The sequence below is a fragment of the Lissotriton helveticus genome, chromosome 1_1, assembly GCF_964261635.1.
Source record: "Lissotriton helveticus chromosome 1_1, aLisHel1.1, whole genome shotgun sequence".
Lineage (NCBI taxonomy): Eukaryota > Metazoa > Chordata > Amphibia > Caudata > Salamandridae > Lissotriton > Lissotriton helveticus.
In genome coordinates, this window is record NC_136057.1 from 622,245,854 (window position 1) to 622,270,664 (window position 24,811).

At 44.9% G+C, this 24,811-nt stretch overlaps 1 long non-coding RNA gene across 1 annotated transcript in view; it reads left to right on the forward strand.

The window, feature by feature from the left end:
* Positions 1 to 213: 213 nt before the first annotated feature.
* LOC144770282 (uncharacterized) overlaps positions 214 to 24,811 on the forward strand; it is a 47,493-nt gene continuing 22,895 nt past the window's right edge. The window contains exons 1-2 of the long non-coding RNA XR_013598860.1: positions 214 to 569; positions 23,969 to 24,042. This is a non-coding gene — a long non-coding RNA (uncharacterized LOC144770282). The remainder of the gene's footprint in view (positions 570 to 23,968; positions 24,043 to 24,811) is intronic.

Here is a 24,811-nt window from a genome sequence, read left to right on the forward strand (position 1 = left end):
TCTAGTTATATAGTACCAATTTATTGCATGTAAGCTTTAGAGAGTCTTCAACATTACACGCACGTCACTACAAATTTAGATACATTGCGTGCAAAATGTAAGCCATTTGTTTTGACCATTACGTGTTTTACCTTCACCATTTACATGCATGTGCACTTTTCGATGTCTATACACACACACATACTAACTAACGTGAAGCAGGGAATTCGCACAGTGACATCTAGTAAAATCTAAGAGTAGCACAGGAATGTGGCTCCCGCACACTTTCAGTAACTCATATTAACTATTAATTTCATGTGATATAATACAAACTTGGACGCTCCTCACAAGTAAACTCTATGCGCTACTTATGTGCACAGAGTTCTATCCATTTATCTCGACTTCTCCTTTCACTTCTCTTTGATCTGCTTTTCTTTACAGGCCATTGCCTTAATATGATGTTGTTTTGCTTGCGCTTGTTATCTTTTACTAACACTATCATTTATTTACACAGGAGCAAAAAAACGTTAAACCATTTGAGACAGCTGCACCATCACCTACACATCTTAAAACTTTGTTCAGTGAACACGGTACGTTTATAATAACAAATGTTTGTTTACTTTACGCATTCTTCTTTGTATTACTTGCTGTCTGTCCTAGGCATTCTTTACTGCATAATTGCACAAAAACTTTCACTCGTGATGCTAACTTCAAGTATTGTTTGTGAGGGAGGTCTGCACTAGTAAGGTCGCATTTAGAAGGAGAGATTAACCAGCCTAAAGGTAAGGAAAACATGTAACAAACACTTTGTTCTACATTTCTGAGGGAGGTCTGCACTAGTAAGGTCGCATTTAGAAGGAGAGATTAACCAGCCTAAAGGTAAGGAAAACATGTAACAAACACTTTGTTCTAGTTTTCTCACACTCTTGCCTTCACTCTCCATCTACCTCCACATTTTATCTTCACTCTCTATCCTGCACTCTATCTTTCCTTTTCACACTCTTGCTCCTGCCTGCTCTCCTTTTTTCCTGTCGTCCCTATCCCTTCTGCTTTCTTTCACTCTATTCCTTCTGCCCTCCTTCTTTCTCTCTTCTGCCATCCCTCTCTTCTGCCTTCTTACTCCCTCCTGCCCTCCCTTCTTACTCCCTCCTGCCCTCCCTTTCCAGCTCTCTTCTGTTTTTTTCCTCCATCTCTCTTGTTCTCTACTTTCTGTTTCAATCTGTTTTCTTTTTGCCCTACCTTTCAATCTCTCTTCCTTTTGACCTCCTTCTATATCTCTCACACTCCTAGCTTTACTCTACATCTACCTCCCCTTTTTCTCCTCACTTTCTATCCTTCACTCTTTCTTTTCTTTTCACGCTCTTGGCCTCCTTCCTGCACTCCTTTCTTCATATCCCCTCCCTTTCAATCTCTCTTCCTTTTGACCTCCCTTTATATTTCTCTCACTCTTGGCTTCACTCTACACCTACCTCCATATTTTCTACTCACTTCCATCCTACACTCTTTCTACCTCATTCCTCTGTCTCTCCTATCTTCACTCTCTCTCAGGCTCTCCTTTAGCCTTTCTACTTTCTTCTCTTTCTTGCCTTCACTCTCCATCTACCCCCCATATTCTCATCACTCTCTATCCTGCACTGCTTACCTATTTTTTCACTCTCTCTTGCTCCTGCCCGCTTTACTGCTCCTTCTTTTTTGTTCTTCTTATCCCTTAGGCCTTGACTCGCACTATTTCCTCTGCCCTCCCTCTTGCTCTCTCTTCTGCCATCTATATCTCTTCTTCCGCCCTCCCTTTCCACCTCTCTTATGATCTTTCACCTTCTTATCCTCCATCTCTCTCTTGTTATCTCTTCTTACTGTTTCAATCTCTCTTCCTTTTGCCCTTCCTCTACATCTCTCACACTCCTGCTATCCTGCACTCTCTTCATTTTGACCTCTTCCTCAATCTCTTATTTCTCTCTCCTTGGTTTCAATGTCTCTTCCTTTCGCCCTCCCTCTACATCTCTCACACTCCTGCCTTTCACTCCATCTACATCCACATTTTCTACTCACTTTCTATCCCGCACTCCTTATCTTTTCTTTTCACACTCTCACGCTTCTGCCCTCCTTCCTGCTCTATTCTTTCCTGCCCTCTCTATCTCTTCTGCCTTCACTCACTCTATTACCTCTGCCCTTCTCTCTTCTGTTATCTCTCTTCTGCCTTTTTAGTCTCTACTGCCCTCCCTTTCCATCTCTTTCACCTTCTTGTCCTCCATCTCCCTCCTCCTCTAGCCCTCCTTCCCCTTTCCGCCCTCCCTCTCTTACCTGCTGCACTCTCCTTTCTGCCATTCTCACACTTTCCTATTTTCCCTCATGCCCGACAGGTAAACTTACAAAGTGAAAGCACATTTGTAAACAAAATGCTCCTTACCTGATTGCTTCTGCACAGGTCCATGTGTAAAGGGCAAGTGAAGAGAATGCATGAGTAAAGATGGTGTGTGCAGAGAAAGTGTTTTGCGGAGAAAGCAAGTTCAAAGAGATCAAGTGCAAATACTGCATGTTTAAGAGGCCATGTATAGAGGCTATACGTTGACAAGTGTTAATAAGAAAGTGAGTGCAGGTGAAAAATCTGCAAACTGCAATGGTGTTGCTTACGTGAGGCACTGTCAACTTGTACACAACTTTTCTTTCCTTTTTTCTGTCTACATTACCATACTAATACCTTTGTCTCTCTCCCTTCTATCCTCTTTCTTGCCCTACATCCCTCCTTCTCACTCCCTCCCCCTCTCCCACTCTGTCTCCCTTTCCACCTCTCTTTTCCATTATTATCCTCAATCTCTCTTTTTTCTCTCCTTTGTTTCAATCCCTCTTCCTTTTGTCCTCTCTCTACATCTCTCACACCCCTGCCTTACACTCTCCAACCCCATTTTTTTCCTCACTCTTTATCCTGCACTCCTTATGTTTTCTTTCCACACTCTCTCGCTCCTGTCTTCTTTCCTGCTCTATTCTTTCCTGGCCTCTCTATCCCTTTTGCCTTTTCTCACTCTAATACATCTGCCCTCCTTCTTGCTCTCTCTTCGGTTATCCCTCTCTTCTGCCTTCTTAGTCTCTACTGCCCTCCCTTTCCACCTCTCTTCTGCTTTCACCTTCTTGTCTTCCATCTCTTTCTCCTCCTCTAGTCCTCCTTCCCGCACTCCCTCTTAACAGCCGCCCTCTCCTTTCTGCCTTTCTCACACCCTCCTACCTTCCCTCATGCCCTCACTCCTTCATGCCCTCGCACTACTTCTTGCACTTTCTCATTCCTACACTACCTCTGTATCCTGTCCTCTCCTCTTTGCATATGCCCTCTCAACATGCGCTATCACTGCACACAGCCTCTCTACACACGGCCTCTCTGCACATGCCTCTCTCCATATGATCTCTCTGCACAGGTCCATGTGTAGAGAGGAAAAGTGAAGAGAAGGCATGAGTAAAGAGGGCGTGTGCAGAGAGGGTGTTTTCCGGGCAGGGCAAGTACAGAGAGATCAAGTGCAAATAGTGCATGTTTGAAAGGGCATGTGTAGAGGCTATAAATTGACCAGTGCTTATGATGAGAAAGTGAGTGCAGGTGACAACAAATCTGCAAACTCCAAGGGTGTTCCTTATGTGATGAGAACAAATCTGCAAACTCCAATGGTGTTGCTTTCCTGAGGCACTGTCAACTTTTTCACACTTTTTTTTCCTCTTTCTGTCTACATTACTACACTAATACCTGCCCCCTCTCTCCCTTCTATACTCTCTCTTTCTTGTCCTACATCCTTCCTTCTCACTCACTCCTTTTCTCCTCTCTCCTTTTCAACCTCTTCTGCTCTCTTTGACTTTATTGTCCTCAATCTCTTTTCTCTCTCTCCTTTGTTTCAATCTCACTTCCTTTCGCCCTCCCTCTACATCTCTCACACTCCTGCCTTTCACTCTCCATCTACATCCACATTTTCTACTCACTTTCTATCCCGCACTACTTATCTTTTCTTTCAACACTCTCTCGCTTCTGCCCTCCTTCCTGCTCTATTCTTTCCTGCCCTCCCTATCTCTTCTGCCTTCTCTCACTCTATTACCTCTGACCTTCTCTCTTCTGTTATCTCTCTCTTCTGCCTTTTTAGTCTCTACTGCCCGCCCTTTCCTTCTCTTTCACCTTCTTGTCCTCCATCTCTCTCTCTCCTCCTCTAGCCCTCCTTCTCCTTTCCGCACTCCCTCTCTTACATGCCGCCCTCTCCTTTCTGCCATTCTCACACTTTCCTATCTTCCCTCATGCCCGACAGGTAAACTTACAAAGTGAAAGCACATTTGTAAACAAAATGCTCCTTACCTGATTGCTTCTGCACAGGTCCATGTGTAAAGGGCAAGTGAAGAGAATGCATGAGTAAAGAAGGTGTGTGCAGAGAAAGTGTTTTGCAGAGAAAGCAAGTTCAAAGAGATTAAGTGCAAATACTGCATGTATAGAGGCTATACGTTGCCAAGTGTTCATAATAAGAAAGTGAGTGCAGGTGAAAAATCTGCAAACTGCAATGGTGTTGCTTACATGAGGCACTGTCAACTTGTACACAACTTTTCTTTCATTTTTTCTGTCTACATTACGATACTAATACCTTTGTCTCTCTCCCTTCTATCCTCTTTCTTGCCCTACATCCCTTCTTCTCACTCCCTCCCCCTCTCCCACTCTGTCTCCCTTTCCACCTCTCTTTTCCATTATTATCCTCAATCTCTCTTTTTTCTCTCCTTTGTTTCAATCCCTCTTCCTTTTGTCCTCTCTCTACATCTCTCACACCCCTGCCTTACACTCACCATCCCCATTATTTTCCTCACTCTTTATCCTGCACTCCTTATGTTTTCTTTCCACACTCTCTCGCTCCTGTCTTCCTTCCTGCTCTATTCTTTCCTGGCCTCTCTATCCCTTTTGCCTTTTCTCACTCTATTACATCTGCCCTCCTTCTTGCTCTCTCTTCGGTTATCCCTCTCTTCTGCCTTCTTAGTCTCTACTGCCCTCCCTTTCCACCTCTCTTCTGCTTTCACCTTCTTGTCTTCCATCTCTTTCTCCTCCTCTAGTCCTCCTTCCCGCACTCCCTCTTAACAGCCGCCCTCTCCTTTCTGCCTTTCTCACACCCTCCTACCTTCCCTCATGCCCTCACACTCCTTTATGCCCTTACACTCTCTTCTGCCTCTATTCCTTCCTGCCCTCCCTCTCTATTCTGCACTCGCTTCCTTTTGATCTTTCTTCTTTCTTACTCCTGTCCTCTTTCATGCCTTCCCTTTTCTTTCTGCCCTCTCTTCTTCTTCCATTTTTTTCTGCCCTCCCACTACTTCTTGCACTTTCTCATTCCTACACTACCTCTGTATCCTGTCCTCTCCTCTTTGCATATGCCCTCTCAACATGCGCTATCACTGCACACAGCCTCTCTACACACGGCCTCTCTGCACATGCCTCTCTCCATATGATCTCTCTGCACAGGTCCATGTGTAGAGAGGGCAAGTGAAGAGAAGGCATGAGTAAAGAGGGCGTGTGCAGAGAGGGTGTTTTCCGGACAGGCCAAGTACAGAGATCACGTGCAAATAGTGCATGTTTGAAAGGGCATGTGTAGAGGCTATAAGTTGACTAGTGCTTATGATGAGAAAGTGAGTGCAGGTAACAACAAATGTGCAAACTCCAATGGTGTTCCTTATGTGATGAGAACAAATCTGCAAACTCCAATGGTGTTGCTTTCCTGAGGCACTGTCAACTTTTTCACACTTTTTTTTCCTCTTTCTGTCTACATTACTACACTAATACCTGCTCCCTTCTACCCTCTCTTTCTTGTCCTACATCCTTCCTTCTCACTCACTCCCTTTCCCCCCTCTCCCACTCTGTCTCCCTTTCCACCTCTTTTTTCCATTATTATCCTCAATCTCTTTTTTCTCTCCTTTGTTTCAATCCCTCTTCCTTTTGTCCTCTCTCTACATCTCTCACACCCCTGCCTTACACTCTCCATCCCCATTTTTTTCCTCACTCTTTATCCTGCACTCCTTATGTTTTCTTTCCACACTCTCTCGCTCCTGTCTTCCTTCCTGCTCTATTCTTTCCTGGCCTCTCTATACCTTTTGCCTTTTCTTACTCTATTACATCTGCGGGAGGGGGCGGGAGAGGACACGGACGGCGGGAAACGTGCACAGGACAGCGAGGGGGGGGGCGGAAAGGCACACGGAGGGGGCGGGAATGGACAGCGCATCTGAAATCACTTTCAGTGAAACGGGAGGGAACGGGAAAAAACGTAACTCCGCCCAGGGAAAAAATCTCAGGAACGCCCCCGAATCTGGTCCGGCCTTGATGGACAGATCCGGCACTCAATGGCTAGCCTCCATTTATGGAGCTAGCCAATGAGAGCCGGGGGACGTTCCCGAAGTCCTTATTGTCAACAAAGGATTTCCTACGGAGTAAACAGAAAAAATACATTAAGAGCTAAAACTGGAAAATACGTAAACTTACAAAGTGAAAACACATTTACAAAAAAAAAATGCTCCTTACTTGATCGCGTCGTGGAACAGCTTACCGGAGAACGCGCCCCACCCAGAACATAACATCAATAGCGCTTTCGTCAAAAAAGCAATTTAAAATACATATTCAAAGAAATGTACCCACCCCCCCACAAAAATAACATAACAGTCCGCCCGACAGGTAAACTTACAAAGAGAGAGCATTTCTAATAAAAATTAAATGCTGCTTACCTGATTGCTTCTGCACAGGCCCATGTGTAAAGGGCAAGTGAAGAGAATGAATGCATGAGTAAAGAGGGTGTGTGCAGAGATGCTGTTTTGCAGAGAAAGTGTTTTGCAGAGAAAGCAAGTACAAAGAGATCAAGTGCAAATACTGCATGTTTAAGAGGCCATGTATAGAGGCTATACGTTGACAAGTGTTAATAAGAAAATGAGTGCAGGTGAAAAATCTGCAAACTGCAATGGTGTTGCTTACGTGAGGCACTGTCAACTTGTACACAACTTTGCTTTCCTTTTTTCAGTCTACATTACGATACTAATACCTTTGTCTCTCTCCCTTCTATCCTCTTTCTTGCCCTACATCCCTCCTTCTCACTCCCTCCCCCTCTCCCACTCTGTCTCCCTTTCCACCTCTCTTTTCCATTATTATCCTCAATCTCTCTTTTTTCTCTCCTTTGTTTCAATCCCTCTTCCTTTTGTCCTCTCTCTACATCTCTCACACCCCTGCCTTACACTCTCCATCCCCATTTTTTTCCTCACTCTTTATCCTGCACTCCTTATGTTTTCTTTCCACACTCTCTCGCTCCTGTCTTCCTTCCTGCTCTATTCTTTCCTGGCCTCTCTATCCCTTTTGCCTTTTCTCACTCTATTACATCTGCCCTCCTTCTTGCTCTCTCTTCGGTTATCCCTCTCTTCTGCCTTCTTAGTCTCTACTGCCCTCCCTTTCCACCTCTCTTCTGCTTTCACCTTCTTGTCTTCCATCTCTTTCTCCTCCTCTAGTCCTCCTTCCCGCACTCCCTCTTAACAGCCGCCCTCTCCTTTCTGCCTTTCTCACACCCTCCTACCTTCCCTCATGCCCTCACTCCTTCATGCCCTCGCACTACTTCTTGCACTTTCTCATTCCTACACTACCTCTGTATCCTGTCCTCTCCTCTTTGCATATGCCCTCTCAACATGCGCTATCACTGCACACAGCCTCTCTACACACGGCCTCTCTGCACATGCCTCTCTCCATATGATCTCTCTGCACAGGTCCATGTGTAGAGAGGAAAAGTGAAGAGAAGGCATGAGTAAAGAGGGCGTGTGCAGAGAGGGTGTTTTCCGGGCAGGGCAAGTACAGAGAGATCAAGTGCAAATAGTGCATGTTTGAAAGGGCATGTGTAGAGGCTATAAATTGACCAGTGCTTATGATGAGAAAGTGAGTGCAGGTGACAACAAATCTGCAAACTCCAAGGGTGTTCCTTATGTGATGAGAACAAATCTGCAAACTCCAATGGTGTTGCTTTCCTGAGGCACTGTCAACTTTTTCACACTTTTTTTTCCTCTTTCTGTCTACATTACTACACTAATACCTGCCCCCTCTCTCCCTTCTACACTCTCTCTTTCTTGTCCTACATCCTTCCTTCTCACTCACTCCTTTTCTCCTCTCTCCCTTTCAACCTCTTCTGCTCTCTTTGACTTTATTGTCCTCAATCTCTTTTCTCTCTCTCCTTTGTTTCAATCTCACTTCCTTTCGCCCTCCCTCTACATCTCTCACACTCCTGCCTTTCACTCTCCATCTACATCCACATTTTCTACTCACTTTCTATCCCGCACTACTTATCTTTTCTTTCAACACTCTCTCGCTTCTGCCCTCCTTCCTGCTCTATTCTTTCCTGCCCTCCCTATCTCTTCTGCCTTCTCTCACTCTATTACCTCTGACCTTCTCTCTTCTGTTATCTCTCTCTTCTGCCTTTTTAGTCTCTACTGCCCGCCCTTTCCTTCTCTTTCACCTTCTTGTCCTCCATCTCTCTCTCTCCTCCTCTAGCCCTCCTTCTCCTTTCCGCACTCCCTCTCTTACATGCCGCCCTCTCCTTTCTGCCATTCTCACACTTTCCTATCTTCCCTCATGCCCGACAGGTAAACTTACAAAGTGAAAGCACATTTGTAAACAAAATGCTCCTTACCTGATTGCTTCTGCACAGGTCCATGTGTAAAGGGCAAGTGAAGAGAATGCATGAGTAAAGAGGGTGTGTGCAGAGAAAGTGTTTTGCAGAGAAAGCAAGTTCAAAGAGATTAAGTGCAAATACTGCATGTATAGAGGCTATACGTTGCCAAGTGTTCATAATAAGAAAGTGAGTGCAGGTGAAAAATCTGCAAACTGCAATGGTGTTGCTTACGTGAGGCACTGTCAACTTGTACACAACTTTTCTTTCATTTTTTTTGTCTACATTACGATACTAATACCTTTGTCTCTCTCCCTTCTATCCTCTTTCTTGCCCTACATCCCTTCTTCTCACTCCCTCCCCCTCTCCCACTCTGTCTCCCTTTCCACCTCTCTTTTCCATTATTATCCTCAATCTCTCTTTTTTCTCTCCTTTGTTTCAATCCCTCTTCCTTTTGTCCTCTCTCTACATCTCTCACACCCCTGCCTTACACTCTCCATCCCCATTATTTTCCTCACTCTTTATCCTGCACTCCTTATGTTTTCTTTCCACACTCTCTCGCTCCTGTCTTCCTTCCTGCTCTATTCTTTCCTGGCCTCTCTATCCCTTTTGCCTTTTCTCACTCTATTACATCTGCCCTACTTCTTGCTCTCTCTTCGGTTATCCCTCTCTTCTGCCTTCTTAGTCTCTACTGCCCTCCCTTTCCACCTCTCTTCTGCTTTCACCTTCTTGTCTTCCATCTCTTTCTCCTCCTCTAGTCCTCCTTCCCGCACTCCCTCTTAACAGCCGCCCTCTCCTTTCTGCCTTTCTCACACCCTACTACCTTCCCTCATGCCCTCACACTCCTTTATGCCCTTACACTCTCTTCTGCCTCTATTCCTTCCTGCCCTCCCTCTCTATTCTGCACTCGCTTCCTTTTGATCTTTCTTCTTTCTTACTCCTGTCCTCTTTCATGCCTTCCCTTTTCTTTCTGCCCTCTCTTCTTCTTCCATTTTTTTCTGCCCTCCCACTACTTCTTGCACTTTCTCATTCCTACACTACCTCTGTATCCTGTCCTCTCCTCTTTGCATATGCCCTCTCAACATGCGCTATCACTGCACACAGCCTCTCTACACACGGCCTCTCTGCACATGCCTCTCTCCATATGATCTCTCTGCACAGGTCCATGTGTAGAGAGGGCAAGTGAAGAGAAGGCATGAGTAAAGAGGGCGTGTGCAGAGAGGGTGTTTTCCGGACAGGCCAAGTACAGAGATCACGTGCAAATAGTGCATGTTTGAAAGGGCATGTGTAGAGGCTATAAGTTGACTAGTGCTTATGATGAGAAAGTGAGTGCAGGTAACAACAAATGTGCAAACTCCAATGGTGTTCCTTATGTGATGAGAACAAATCTGCAAACTCCAATGGTGTTGCTTTCCTGAGGCACTGTCAACTTTTTCACACTTTTTTTTCCTCTTTCTGTCTACATTACTACACTAATACCTGCTCCCTTCTACCCTCTCTTTCTTGTCCTACATCCTTCCTTCTCACTCACTCCCTTTCCCCCCTCTCCCACTCTGTCTCCCTTTCCACCTCTTTTTTCCATTATTATCCTCAATCTCTTTTTTCTCTCCTTTGTTTCAATCCCTCTTCCTTTTGTCCTCTCTCTACATCTCTCACACCCCTGCCTTACACTCTCCATCCCCATTTTTTTCCTCACTCTTTATCCTGCACTCCTTATGTTTTCTTTCCACACTCTCTCGCTCCTGTCTTCCTTCCTGCTCTATTCTTTCCTGGCCTCTCTATACCTTTTGCCTTTTCTTACTCTATTACATCTGCGGGAGGGGGCGGGAGAGGACACGGACGGCGGGAAACGTGCACAGGACAGCGAGGGGGGGGCGGAAAGGCACACGGAGGGGGCGGGAATGGACAGCGCATCTGAAATCACTTTCAGTGAAACGGGAGGGAACGGGAAAAAACGTAACTCCGCTCAGGGAAAAAATCTCAGGAACGCCCCCGAATCTGGTCCGGCCTTGATGGACAGATCCGGCACTCAATGGCTAGCCTCCATTTATGGAGCTAGCCAATGAGAGCCGGGGGACGTTCCCGAAGTCCTTATTGTCAACAAAGGATTTCCTACGGAGTAAACAGAAAAAATACATTAAGAGCTAAAACTGGAAAATACGTAAACTTACAAAGTGAAAACACATTTACAAAAAAAAATGCTCCTTACTTGATCGCGTCGTGGAACAGCTTACCGGAGAACGCGCCCCACCCAGAACATAACATCAATAGCGCTTTCGTCAAAAAAGCAATTTAAAATACAGATTCAAAGAAATGTACCCACCCCCCCACAAAAATAACATAACAGTCCGCCCGACAGGTAAACTTACAAAGAGAGAGCATTTCTAATAAAAATTAAATGCTGCTTACCTGATTGCTTCTGCACAGGCCCATGTGTAAAGGGCAAGTGAAGAGAATGAATGCATGAGTAAAGAGGGTGTGTGCAGAGATGCTGTTTTGCAGAGAAAGTGTTTTGCAGAGAAAGCAAGTACAAAGAGATCAAGTGCAAATACTGCATGTTTAAGAGGCCATGTATAGAGGCTATACGTTGACAAGTGTTAATAAGAAAGTGAGTGCAGGTGAAAAATCTGCAAACTGCAATGGTGTTGCTTACGTGAGGCACTGTCAACTTGTACACAACTTTGCTTTCCTTTTTTCAGTCTGCATTACGATACTAATACCTTTGTCTCTCTCCCTTCTATCCTCTTTCTTGCCCTACATCCCTCCTTCTCACTCCCTCCCCCTCTCCCACTCTGTCTCCCTTTCCACCTCTCTTTTCCATTATTATCCTCAATCTCTCTTTTTTCTCTCCTTTGTTTCAATCCCTCTTCCTTTTGTCCTCTCTCTACATCTCTCACACCCCTGCCTTACACTCTCCATCCCCATTTTTTTCCTCACTCTTTATCCTGCACTCCTTATGTTTTCTTTCCACACTCTCTCGCTCCTGTCTTCCTTCCTGCTCTATTCTTTCCTGGCCTCTCTATCCCTTTTGCCTTTTCTCACTCTATTACATCTGCCCTCCTTCTTGCTCTCTCTTCGGTTATCCCTCTCTTCTGCCTTCTTAGTCTCTACTGCCCTCCCTTTCCACCTCTCTTCTGCTTTCACCTTCTTGTCTTCCATCTCTTTCTCCTCCTCTAGTCCTCCTTCCCGCACTCCCTCTTAACAGCCGCCCTCTCCTTTCTGCCTTTCTCACACCCTCCTACCTTCCCTCATGCCCTCACACTCCTTCATGCCCTCCCACTACTTCTTGCACTTTCTCATTCCTACACTACCTCTGTATCCTGTCCTCTCCTCTTTGCATATGCCCTCTCAACATGCGCTATCACTGCACACAGCCTCTCTACACACGGCCTCTCTGCACATGCCTCTCTCCATATGATCTCTCTGCACAGGTCCATGTGTAGAGAGGAAAAGTGAAGAGAAGGCATGAGTAAAGAGGGCGTGTGCAGAGAGGGTGTTTTCCGGGCAGGGCAAGTACAGAGAGATCAAGTGCAAATAGTGCATGTTTGAAAGGGCATGTGTAGAGGCTATAAATTGACCAGTGCTTATGATGAGAAAGTGAGTGCAGGTGACAACAAATCTGCAAACTCCAAGGGTGTTCCTTATGTGATGAGAACAAATCTGCAAACTCCAATGGTGTTGCTTTCCTGAGGCACTGTCAACTTTTTCACACTTTTTTTTCCTCTTTCTGTCTACATTACTACACTAATACCTGCCCCCTCTCTCCCTTCTACACTCTCTCTTTCTTGTCCTACATCCTTCCTTCTCACTCACTCCTTTTCTCCTCTCTCCCTTTCAACCTCTTCTGCTCTCTTTGACTTTATTGTCCTCAATCTCTTTTCTCTCTCTCCTTTGTTTCAATCTCACTTCCTTTCGCCCTCCCTCTACATCTCTCACACTCCTGCCTTTCACTCTCCATCTACATCCACATTTTCTACTCACTTTCTATCCCGCACTACTTATCTTTTCTTTCAACACTCTCTCGCTTCTGCCCTCCTTCCTGCTCTATTCTTTCCTGCCCTCCCTATCTCTTCTGCCTTCTCTCACTCTATTACCTCTGACCTTCTCTCTTCTGTTATCTCTCTCTTCTGCCTTTTTAGTCTCTACTGCCCGCCCTTTCCTTCTCTTTCACCTTCTTGTCCTCCATCTCTCTCTCTCCTCCTCTAGCCCTCCTTCTCCTTTCCGCACTCCCTCTCTTACATGCCGCCCTCTCCTTTCTGCCATTCTCACACTTTCCTATCTTCCCTCATGCCCGACAGGTAAACTTACAAAGTGAAAGCACATTTGTAAACAAAATGCTCCTTACCTGATTGCTTCTGCACAGGTCCATGTGTAAAGGGCAAGTGAAGAGAATGCATGAGTAAAGAGGGTGTGTGCAGAGAAAGTGTTTTGCAGAGAAAGCAAGTTCAAAGAGATTAAGTGCAAATACTGCATGTATAGAGGCTATACGTTGCCAAGTGTTCATAATAAGAAAGTGAGTGCAGGTGAAAAATCTGCAAACTGCAATGGTGTTGCTTACGTGAGGCACTGTCAACTTGTACACAACTTTTCTTTCATTTTTTCTGTCTACATTACGATACTAATACCTTTGTCTCTCTCCCTTCTATCCTCTTTCTTGCCCTACATCCCTTCTTCTCACTCCCTCCCCCTCTCCCACTCTGTCTCCCTTTCCACCTCTCTTTTCCATTATTATCCTCAATCTCTCTTTTTTCTCTCCTTTGTTTCAATCCCTCTTCCTTTTGTCCTCTCTCTACATCTCTCACACCCCTGCCTTACACTCTCCATCCCCATTATTTTCCTCACTCTTTATCCTGCACTCCTTATGTTTTCTTTCCACACTCTCTCGCTCCTGTCTTCCTTCCTGCTCTATTCTTTCCTGGCCTCTCTATCCCTTTTGCCTTTTCTCACTCTATTACATCTGCCCTCCTTCTTGCTCTCTCTTCGGTTATCCCTCTCTTCTGCCTTCTTAGTCTCTACTGCCCTCCCTTTCCACCTCTCTTCTGCTTTCACCTTCTTGTCTTCCATCTCTTTCTCCTCCTCTAGTCCTCCTTCCCGCACTCCCTCTTAACAGCCGCCCTCTCCTTTCTGCCTTTCTCACACCCTCCTACCTTCCCTCATGCCCTCACACTCCTTTATGCCCTTACACTCTCTTCTGCCTCTATTCCTTCCTGCCCTCCCTCTCTATTCTGCACTCGCTTCCTTTTGATCTTTCTTCTTTCTTACTCCTGTCCTCTTTCATGCCTTCCCTTTTCTTTCTGCCCTCTCTTCTTCTTCCATTTTTTTCTGCCCTCCCACTACTTCTTGCACTTTCTCATTCCTACACTACCTCTGTATCCTGTCCTCTCCTCTTTGCATATGCCCTCTCAACATGCGCTATCACTGCACACAGCCTCTCTACACACGGCCTCTCTGCACATGCCTCTCTCCATATGATCTCTCTGCACAGGTCCATGTGTAGAGAGGGCAAGTGAAGAGAAGGCATGAGTAAAGAGGGCGTGTGCAGAGAGGGTGTTTTCCGGACAGGCCAAGTACAGAGATCACGTGCAAATAGTGCATGTTTGAAAGGGCATGTGTAGAGGCTATAAGTTGACTAGTGCTTATGATGAGAAAGTGAGTGCAGGTAACAACAAATGTGCAAACTCCAATGGTGTTCCTTATGTGATGAGAACAAATCTGCAAACTCCAATGGTGTTGCTTTCCTGAGGCACTGTCAACTTTTTCACACTTTTTTTTCCTCTTTCTGTCTACATTACTACACTAATACATGCTCCCTTCTACCCTCTCTTTCTTGTCCTACATCCTTCCTTCTCACTCACTCCCTTTCCCCCCTCTCCCACTCTGTCTCCCTTTCCACCTCTTTTTTCCATTATTATCCTCAATCTCTTTTTTCTCTCCTTTGTTTCAATCCCTCTTCCTTTTGTCCTCTCTCTACATCTCTCACACCCCTGCCTTACACTCTCCATCCCCATTTTTTTCCTCACTCTTTATCCTGCACTCCTTATGTTTTCTTTCCACACTCTCTCGCTCCTGTCTTCCTTCCTGCTCTATTCTTTCCTGGCCTCTCTATACCTTTTGCCTTTTCTTACTCTATTACATCTGCGGGAGGGGGCGGGAGAGGACACGGACGGCGGGAAACGTGCACAGGACAGCGAGGGGGGGGCGGAAAGGCACACGGAGGGGGCGGGAATGGACAGCGCATCTGAAATCACTTTCAGTGAAACGGGAGGGAACGGGAAAAAACGTAACTCCGCCCAGGGAAAAAATCTCAGGAACGCCCCCGAATCTGGTCCGGCCTTGATGGACAGATCCGGCACTCAATGGCTAGCCTCCATTTATGGAGCTAGCCAATGAGAGCCGGGGGACGTTCCCGAAGTCCTTATTGTCAACAAAGGATTTCCTACGGAGTAAACAGAAAAATACATTAAGAGCTAAAACTGGAAAATACGTAAACTTACAAAGTGAAAACACATTTACAAAAAAAAAATGCTCCTTACTTGATCGCGTCGTGGAACAGCTTACCGGAGAACGCGCCCCACCCAGAACATAACATCAATAGCGCTTTCGTCAAAAAAGCAATTTAAAATACAGATTCAAAGAAATGTACCCACCCCCCCCACAAAAATAACATAACAGTCCGCCCGACAGGTAAACTTACAAAGAGAGAGCATTTCTAATAAAAATTAAATGCTGCTTACCTGATTGCTTCTGCACAGGCCCATGTGTAAAGGGCAAGTGAAGAGAATGAATGCATGAGTAAAGAGGGTGTGTGCAGAGATGCTGTTTTGCAGAGAAAGTGTTTTGCAGAGAAAGCAAGTACAAAGAGATCAAGTGCAAATACTGCATGTTTAAGAGGCCATGTATAGAGGCTATACGTTGACAAGTGTTAATAAGAAAGTGAGTGCAGGTGAAAAATCTGCAAACTGCAATGGTGTTGCTTACGTGAGGCACTGTCAACTTGTACACAACTTTGCTTTCCTTTTTTCAGTCTACATTACGATACTAATACCTTTGTCTCTCTCCCTTCTATCCTCTTTCTTGCCCTACATCCCTCCTTCTCACTCCCTCCCCCTCTCCCACTCTGTCTCCCTTTCCACCTCTCTTTTCCATTATTATCCTCAATCTCTCTTTTTTCTCTCCTTTGTTTCAATCCCTCTTCCTTTTGTCCTCTCTCTACATCTCTCACACCCCTGCCTTACACTCTCCATCCCCATTTTTTTCCTCACTCTTTATCCTGCACTCCTTATGTTTTCTTTCCACACTCTCTCGCTCCTGTCTTCCTTCCTGCTCTATTCTTTCCTGGCCTCTCTATCCCTTTTGCCTTTTCTCACTCTATTACATCTGCCCTCCTTCTTGCTCTCTCTTCGGTTATCCCTCTCTTCTGCCTTCTTAGTCTCTACTGCCCTCCCTTTCCACCTCTCTTCTGCTTTCACCTTCTTGTCTTCCATCTCTTTCTCCTCCTCTAGTCCTCCTTCCCGCACTCCCTCTTAACAGCCGCCCTCTCCTTTCTGCCTTTCTCACACCCTCCTACCTTCCCTCATGCCCTCACTCCTTCATGCCCTCGCACTACTTCTTGCACTTTCTCATTCCTACACTACCTCTGTATCCTGTCCTCTCCTCTTTGCATATGCCCTCTCAACATGCGCTATCACTGCACACAGCCTCTCTACACACGGCCTCTCTGCACATGCCTCTCTCCATATGATCTCTCTGCACAGGTCCATGTGTAGAGAGGAAAAGTGAAGAGAAGGCATGAGTAAAGAGGGCGTGTGCAGAGAGGGTGTTTTCCGGGCAGGGCAAGTACAGAGATCACGTGCAAATAGTGCATGTTTGAAAGGGCATGTGTAGAGGCTATAAATTGACCAGTGCTTATGATGAGAAAGTGAGTGCAGGTGACAACAAATCTGCAAACTCCAAGGGTGTTCCTTATGTGATGAGAACAAATCTGCAAACTCCAATGGTGTTGCTTTCCTGAGGCACTGTCAACTTTTTCACACTTTTTTTTCCTCTTTCTGTCTACATTACTACACTAATACCTGCCCCCTCTCTCCCTTCTACACTCTCTCTTTCTTGTCCTACATCCTTCCTTCTCACTCACTCCTTTTCTCCTCTCTCCCTTTCAACCTCTTCTGCTCTCTTTGACTTTATTGTCCTCAATCTCTTTTCTCTCTCTCCTTTGTTTCAATCTCACTTCCTTTCGCCCTCCCTCTACATCTCTCACACTCCTGCCTTTCACTCTCCATCTACATCCACATTTTCTACTCACTTTCTATCCCGCACTACTTATCTTTTCTTTCAACACTCTCTCGCTTCTGCCCTCCTTCCTGCTCTATTCTTTCCTGCCCTCCCTATCTCTTCTGCCTTCTCTCACTCTATTACCTCTGACCTTCTCTCTTCTGTTATCTCTCTCTTCTGCCTTTTTAGTCTCTACTGCCCGCCCTTTCCTTCTCTTTCACCTTCTTGTCCTCCATCTCTCTCTCTCTCCTCCTCTAGCCCTCCTTCTCCTTTCCGCACTCCCTCTCTTACATGCCGCCCTCTCCTTTCTGCCATTCTCACACTTTCCTATCTTCCCTCATGCCCGACAGGTAAACTTACAAAGTGAAAGCACATTTGTAAACAAAATGCTCCTTACCTGATTGCTTCTGCACAGGTCCATGTGTAAAGGGCAAGTGAAGAGAATGCATGAGTAAAGAGGGTGTGTGCAGAGAAAGTGTTTTGCAGAGAAAGCAAGTTCAAAGAGATTAAGTGCAAATACTGCATATATAGAGGGTATACGTTGCCAAGTGTTCATAATAAGAAAGTGAGTGCAGGTGAAAAATCTGCAAACTGCAATGGTGTTGCTTACGTGAGGCACTGTCAACTTGTACACAACTTTTCTTTCATTTTTTGTGTCTACATTACGATACTAATACCTTTGTCTCTCTCCCTTCTATCCTCTTTCTTGCCCTACATCCCTTCTTCTCACTCCCTCCCCCTCTCCCACTCTGTCTCCCTTTCCACCTCTCTTTTACATTATTATCCTCAATCTCTCTTTTTTCTCTCCTTTGTTTCAATCCCTCTTCCTTTTGTCCTCTCTCTACATCTCTCACACCCCTGCCTTACACTCTCCAACACCATTTTTTTCCTCACTCTTTATCCTCCACTCCTTATGTTTTCTTTCCACACTCTCTCGCTCCTGTCTTCCTTCCTGCTCTATTCTTTCCTGGCCTCTCTATCTCTTTTGCCTTTTCTCACTCTTACATCTGCCCTCCTTCTTGCTCTCTCTTCCGTTATCCCTCTCTTCTGCCTTCTTAGTCTCTACTGCCCGCCCTTTCCACCTCTCTTATGCTTTCACCTTCTTGTCTTCCATCTCTTTCTCCTCCTCTAGTCCTCCTTCCCGCACTCCCTCTTAACAGCCGCCCTCTCCTTTCTGCCTTTCTCACACCCTCCTACCTTCCCTCATGCCCTCACACTCCTTCATGCCCTCCCACTACTTCTTGCACTTTCTCATTCCTACACTACCTCTGTATCCTGTCCTCTCCTCTTTGCATATGCCCTCTCAACATGCGCTATCACTGCACACAGCCTCTCTACACACGGCCTCTCTGCACATGCCTCTCTCCATATGATCTCTCTGCACAGGTCCATGTGTAGAGAGGAAAAGTGAAGAGAAGGCATGAGTAAAGAGGGCGTGTGCAGAGAGGGTGTTTTCCGGGCAGGGCAAGTACAGAGAGATCAAGTGCAAATAGTGCATGTTTGAAAGGGCATGTGTAGAGGCTATAAGTTGACCAGTGCTTATGATGAGAAAGTGAGTGCAGGTGACAACAAATGTGCAAACTCCAATGGTGTTCCTTATGTGATGAGAACAAATCTGCAAACTCCAATGGTGTTGCTTTCCTGAGGCACTGTCAACTTTTTCCAACATTTTTTTCCTCTTTCTGTCTACATTACTACACTAATACCTGCCCCCTCTCTCCCTTCTACACTCTCTCTTTCTTGTCCTACATCCTTCCTTCTCACTCACTCCTTTCCCCTCTCTTCCACTCTCTCCCTTTCAACCTCTCTTCTGCTCTCTTTGACTTTATTGTCCTCAATCTCTTTTCTCTCTCTCCTTTGTTTCAATCTCACTTCCTTTCGCCCTCCCTCTACATCTCTCACACTCCTGCCTTTCACTCTCCATCTACATCCACATTTACTACTCACTTTCTATCCCGCACTCCTTATCTTTTCTTTCAACACTCTCTCGCTTCTGCCCTCCTTCCTGCTCTATTCTTTCCTGCCCTCCCTATCTCTTCTGCCTTCTCTCACTCTATTACCTCTGACCTTCTCTCTTCTGTTATCTCTCTCTTCTGCCTTTTTAGTCTCTACTGCCCGCCCTTTCCTTCTCTTTCACCTTCTTGTCCTCCATCTCTCTCTCTCCTCCTCTAGCCCTCCTTCTCCTTTCCGCACTCCCTCTCTTACATGCCGCCCTCTCCTTTCTGCCATTCTCACACTTTCTACTCACTTTCTATCCCGCACTCCTTATCTTTTCTTTCAACACTCTCTCGCTTCTGCCCTCCTTCCTGCTCTATTCTTTCCTGCCCTCCCTATCTCTTCTGCCTTCTCTCACTCTATTACCTCTGACCTTCTCTCTTCTGTTATCTCTCTCTTCTGCCTTTTTAGTCTCTACTGCCCGCCCTTTCCTTCTCTTTCACCTTCTTGTCCTCCATCTCTCTCTCTCCTCCTCTAGCCCTCCTTCTCTTTTCCGCACTCCCTCTCTTACATGCCGCCCTCTCCTTTCTGCCATTCTCACACTTTCCTATCTTCCCTCATGCCCGACAGGTAAACTTACAAAGTGAAAGCACATTTGTAAACAAAATGCTCCTTACCTGATTGCTTCTGCACAGGTCCATGTGTAAAGGGCAAGTGAAGAGAATGCATGAGTAAAGAGGGTGTGTGCAGAGAAAGTGTTTTGCAGAGAAAGCAAGTTCAAAGAGATTAAGTGCAAATACTGCATGTATAGAGGCTATACGTTGCCAAGTGTTAATAATAAGAAAGTGAGTGCAGGTGAAAAATCTGCAAACTGCAATGGTGTTGCTTACGTGAGGCACTGTCAACTTGTACACAACTTTTCTTTCCTTTTTTCTGTCTACATTACCATACTAATACCTTTGTCTCTCTCCCTTCTATCCTCTTTCTTGCCCTACATCCCTCCTTCTCACTCCCTCCCCCTCTCCCACTCTGTCTCCCTTTCCACCTCTCTTTTCCATTATTATCCTCAATCTCTCTTTTTTCTCTCCTTTGTTTCAATCCCTCTTCCTTTTGTCCTCTCTCTACATCTCTCACACCCCTGCCTTACACTCTCCAACCCCATTTTTTTTTCCTCACTCTTTATCCTCCACTCCTTATGTATTCTTTCCACACTCTCTCGCTCCTGTCTTCCTTCCTGCTCTATTCTTTCCTGGCCTCTCTATCCCTGTTGCCTTTTCTCACTCTATTACATCTGCCCTCCTTCTTGCTCTCTCTTCGGTTATCCCTCTCTTCTGCCTTCTTAGTCTCTACTGCCCTCCCTTTCCACCTCTCTTCTGCTTTCACCTTCTTGTCTTCCATCTCTTTCTCCTCCTCTAGTCCTCCTTCCCGCACTCCCTCTTAACAGCCGCCCTCTCCTTTCTGCCTTTCTCACACCCTACTACCTTCCCTCATGCCCTCACTCCTTCATGCCCTCCCACTACTTCTTGCACTTTCTCATTCCTACACTACCTCTGTATCCTGTCCTCTCCTCTTTGCATATGCCCTCTCAACATGCGCTATCACTGCACACAGCCTCTCTACACACGGCCTCTCTGCACATGCCTCTCTCCATATGATCTCTCTGCACAGGTCCATGTGTAGAGAGGAAAAGTGAAGAGAAGGCATGAGTAAAGAGGGCGTGTGCAGAGAGGGTGTTTACCGGGCAGGGCAAGTACAGAGAGATCAAGTGCAAATAGTGCATGTTTGAAAGGGCATGTGTAGAGGCTATAAGTTGACCAGTGCTTATGATGAGAAAGTGAGTGCAGGTGACAACAAATCTGCAAACTCCAAGGGTGTTCCTTATGTGATGAGAACAAATCTGCAAACTCCAATGGTGTTGCTTTCCTGAGGCACTGTCAACTTTTTCACACATTTTTTGCCTCTTTCTGTCTACATTACTACACTAATACCTGCCCCCTCTCTCCCTTCTACACTCTCTCTTTCTTGTCCTACATCCTTCCTTCTCACTCACTCCTTTTCTCCTCTCTCCCTTTCAACCTCTCTTCTGCTCTCTTTGACTTTATTGTCCTCAATCTCTTTTCTCTCTCTCCTTTGTTTCAATCTCACTTCCTTTCGCCCTCCCTCTACATCTCTCACACTCCTGCCTTTCACTCTCCATCTACATCCACATTTTCTACTCACTTTCTATCCCGCACTCCTTCTTTTCTTTCAACACTCTCTCGCTTCTGCCCTCCTTCCTGCTCTATTCTTTCCTGCCCTCCCTATCTCTTCTGCCTTCTCTCACTCTATTACCTCTGACCTTCTCTCTTCTGTTATCTCTCTCTTCTGCCTTTTTAGTCTCTACTGCCCGCCCTTTCCTTCTCTTTCACCTTCTTGTCCTCCATCTCTCTCTCTCCTCCTCTAGCCCTCCTTCTCCTTTCCGCACTCCCTCTCTTACATGCCGCCCTCTCCTTTCTGCCATTCTCACACTTTCCTATCTTCCCTCATGCCCGACAGGTAAAATTACAAAGTGAAATATCATTTGTAAACAAAATGCTCCTTACCTGATTGCTTCTGCACAGGTCCATGTGTAAAGGGCAAGTGAAGAGAATGCATGAGTAAAGAGGGTGTGTGCAGAGAAAGCAAATTCAAAGAGATTAAGTGCAAATACTGCATGTATAGAGGCTATACGTTGCCAAGTGTTAATAATAAGAAAGTGAGTGCAGGTGAAAAATCTGCAAACTGCAATGGTGTTGCTTACGTGAGGCACTGTCAACTTGTACACAACTTTTATTTCCTTTTTTTCTGTCTACATTACGATACTAATACCTTTAGCTCTCTCCCTTCTATCCTCTTTCTTGCCCTACATCCCTCCTTCTCACTCCCTCCCCCCTCTCCCACTCTGTCTCCCTTTCCGCCTCTCTTTTCCATTATTATCCTCAATCTCTCTTTTTTAGCTCCTTTGTTTCAATCCCTCTTCCTTTTGTCCTTTCTCTACATCTCTCACACCCCTGCCTTACACTCTCCATCCCCATTTTTTTCCTCACTCTTTATCCTGCACTCCTTATGTTTTCTTTCCACACTCTCTCGCTCCTGTCTTCCTTCCTGCTCTATTCTTTCCTGGCCTCTCTATCCCTTTTGCCTTTTCTCACTCTATTACATCTGCCCTCCTTCTTGCTCTCTCTTCGGTTATCCCTCTCTTCTGCCTTCTTAGTCTCTTCTGCCCTCCCTTTCCACCTCTCTTCTGCTTTCACCTTCTTGTCTTCCATCTCTTTCTCCTCCTCTAGTCCTCCTTCCTGCACTCCCTCTTAACAGCCGCCCACACTCCTTCATGCCCTTACACTCTCTTCTGCCTCTATTCCTTCCTGCCCTCCCTCTCTATCCTGCACTCGCTTCCTTTTGATCTTTCTTCTTTCTTACTCCTGTCCTCTTTCATGCCTTCCCTTTTTGCCCTCTTCTTCCATTTTTTGCAGCCCTCCCACTACTTCTTGCACTTTCTCATTCCTACACTACCTCTGTATCCTGTCCTCTCCTCTTTGCATATGCCCTCTCAACATGCGCTATCACTGCACACAGCCTCTCTACACACGGCCTCTCTGCACATGCCTCTCTCCATATGATCTCTCTGCACAGGTCCATGTGTAGAGAGGGAAAGTGAAGAGAAGGCATGAGTAAAGAGGGCGTGTGCAAAGAGGGTGTTTTTTGGACAGGGCAAGTACCGAGAGATCAAGTGCAAATAGTGCATGTTTGAAAGGGCATGTGTAGAGGCTATAAGTTGACCAGTGCTTATGATGAGAAAGTGAGTGCAGGTGACAACAAATCTGCAAACTCCAAGGGTGTTCCTTATGTGATGAGAACAAATCTGCAAACTCCAATGGTGTTGCTTTCCAGAGGCACTGTAAACTTTTTCACACATTTTTTTCCTCTTTCTGTCTACATTACTACACTAATACCTGCCCCCTCTCTCCCTTCTACACTCTCTCTTTCTTGTCCTACATCCTTCCTTCTCACTCACTCCTTTTCTCCTCTCTCCCTTTCAACCTCTCTTCTGCTCTCTTTGACTTTATTGTCCTCAATCTCTTTTCTCTCTCTCCTTTGTTTCAATCTCACTTCCTTTCGCCCTCCCTCTACATCTCTCACACTCCTGCCTTTCACTCTCCATCTACATCCACATTTTCTACTCACTTTCTATCCCGCACTCCGTATTTTTTCTTTCAACACTCTCTCGCTTCTGCCCTCCTTCCTGCTCTATTCTATCCTGCCCTCCCTATCTCTTCTGCCTTCTCTCACTCTATTACCTCTAACCTTCTCTCTTCTGTTATCTCTCTCTTCTGCCTTTTTAGTCTCTACTGCCCTCCCTTTCCATCTCTCTTTCATCTTCTTGTCCTCCATCTCTCTCTCCTCCTCTAGTCCTCCTTCTCCTTTCCGCCCTCCCTCTCTTACCTGCCGCCCTCTCTCCCACTCTGTTCTGCTCTCTTTTTATGCCCTACCTCTCTTTCTTGCCCCCTCTTTCTTCTGCACTCATCATCTACCCTCTCTCGTCCTTTCTTGCTCTTCCTCTCTCTTCTGCCGCTGTCTCCTGCCCTCCCCCTCCTTCCTGACCATACTCTCTTTGGCCTTCCCTTCTTTCCTCAATCTACATCCCTCCCCCTTCCTTTTTGACTTCTCTCCTACTCCTACACACCCACCCCCCACATCCTGCCCTCACTCTCCCTCCTGTCCTGTCTCTCATTCTTTCCTTCTCCCTTCCTCCACCATCTCTCTTAAATTCCATTTCTATCACTTATTCTCTTGCTCTCAATCTCCGTGTCTCTCCCTCTTGCCCTCTCTCATTTATCTTCACTTTCTATCTTGCCCTCTCTCACCTTCTTGCACTCTACACATGCACTCTTTACACACACACACTCTCTACACACAATGTATCATACACACTTAACATACAATATATGCTACATTATTCTTTAAAACTTACTCAAAAACAGGTTTCATTACTACAAATGCATTAATTAAAATCCTTTGCTAAATACTTTTAGATAGAAAGTTATTTAAGAACATACAGACACTTTTGTAAGAGCATAAATGATTTTTTTAAAAAACATTATGTGAACACATTTATAAGGCTTCTTTTCAATCTTTACTAGGTTGCCACTCATATATTGGAAATCAGACTGGAAACATTGTTTGTCAGAACATCATCAGTGAAAACATCACCAAGGTAGAAGTATCTATTTTTTGTATATATCCACCTGTAAGTACAGAAATAGTTAGAAAAAGAACTATATCAACACTTTATATATATATATATATATATATATATATATATATATATATATATAATCTCTATATATACACACCAACATTGACAATTGTTTCATTATTAAGCATTGCTAATTCTTTATCCAACACTCGCTAGGACAAAGTACCTTTATTTTATTAACAGCCTAAATAGTAAAACATAATCACAATATCCGAAGGGTATATATATATATATCAGAACAAATAGAACTCCTCAATATATCTATCTATATATATATATATAGCTATATATATATATATATATATATATATATCTATATATATAGATATATAGATATATATATAGATAGATATTTATAAAGCATTTTTGCAAATAAAGTACCTTAATATTTGCTACTGTCACATAAAGACAAATAGGTACTACCTTCACATAAAAGTAAATAATTACTTCCTTCAAATAAATATATATATATATATATATATATATATATATATATATATATATATATATATATACATACATACACACATAGGTAAAACAAAAATTAAATCAATAACAAAAGTAATCCAATAAGGAATTGCTATTACAATTAGTGAAAGATGCTGCACATACTACACGCAGATTATCATCAAGGCCATTACAAATTTTCAGCTAATTCAAGAGGGTATCAGTGCTTACCAAATAGTACATTGGCAATTTTACATAACTATTCCAAACATGCCAATAC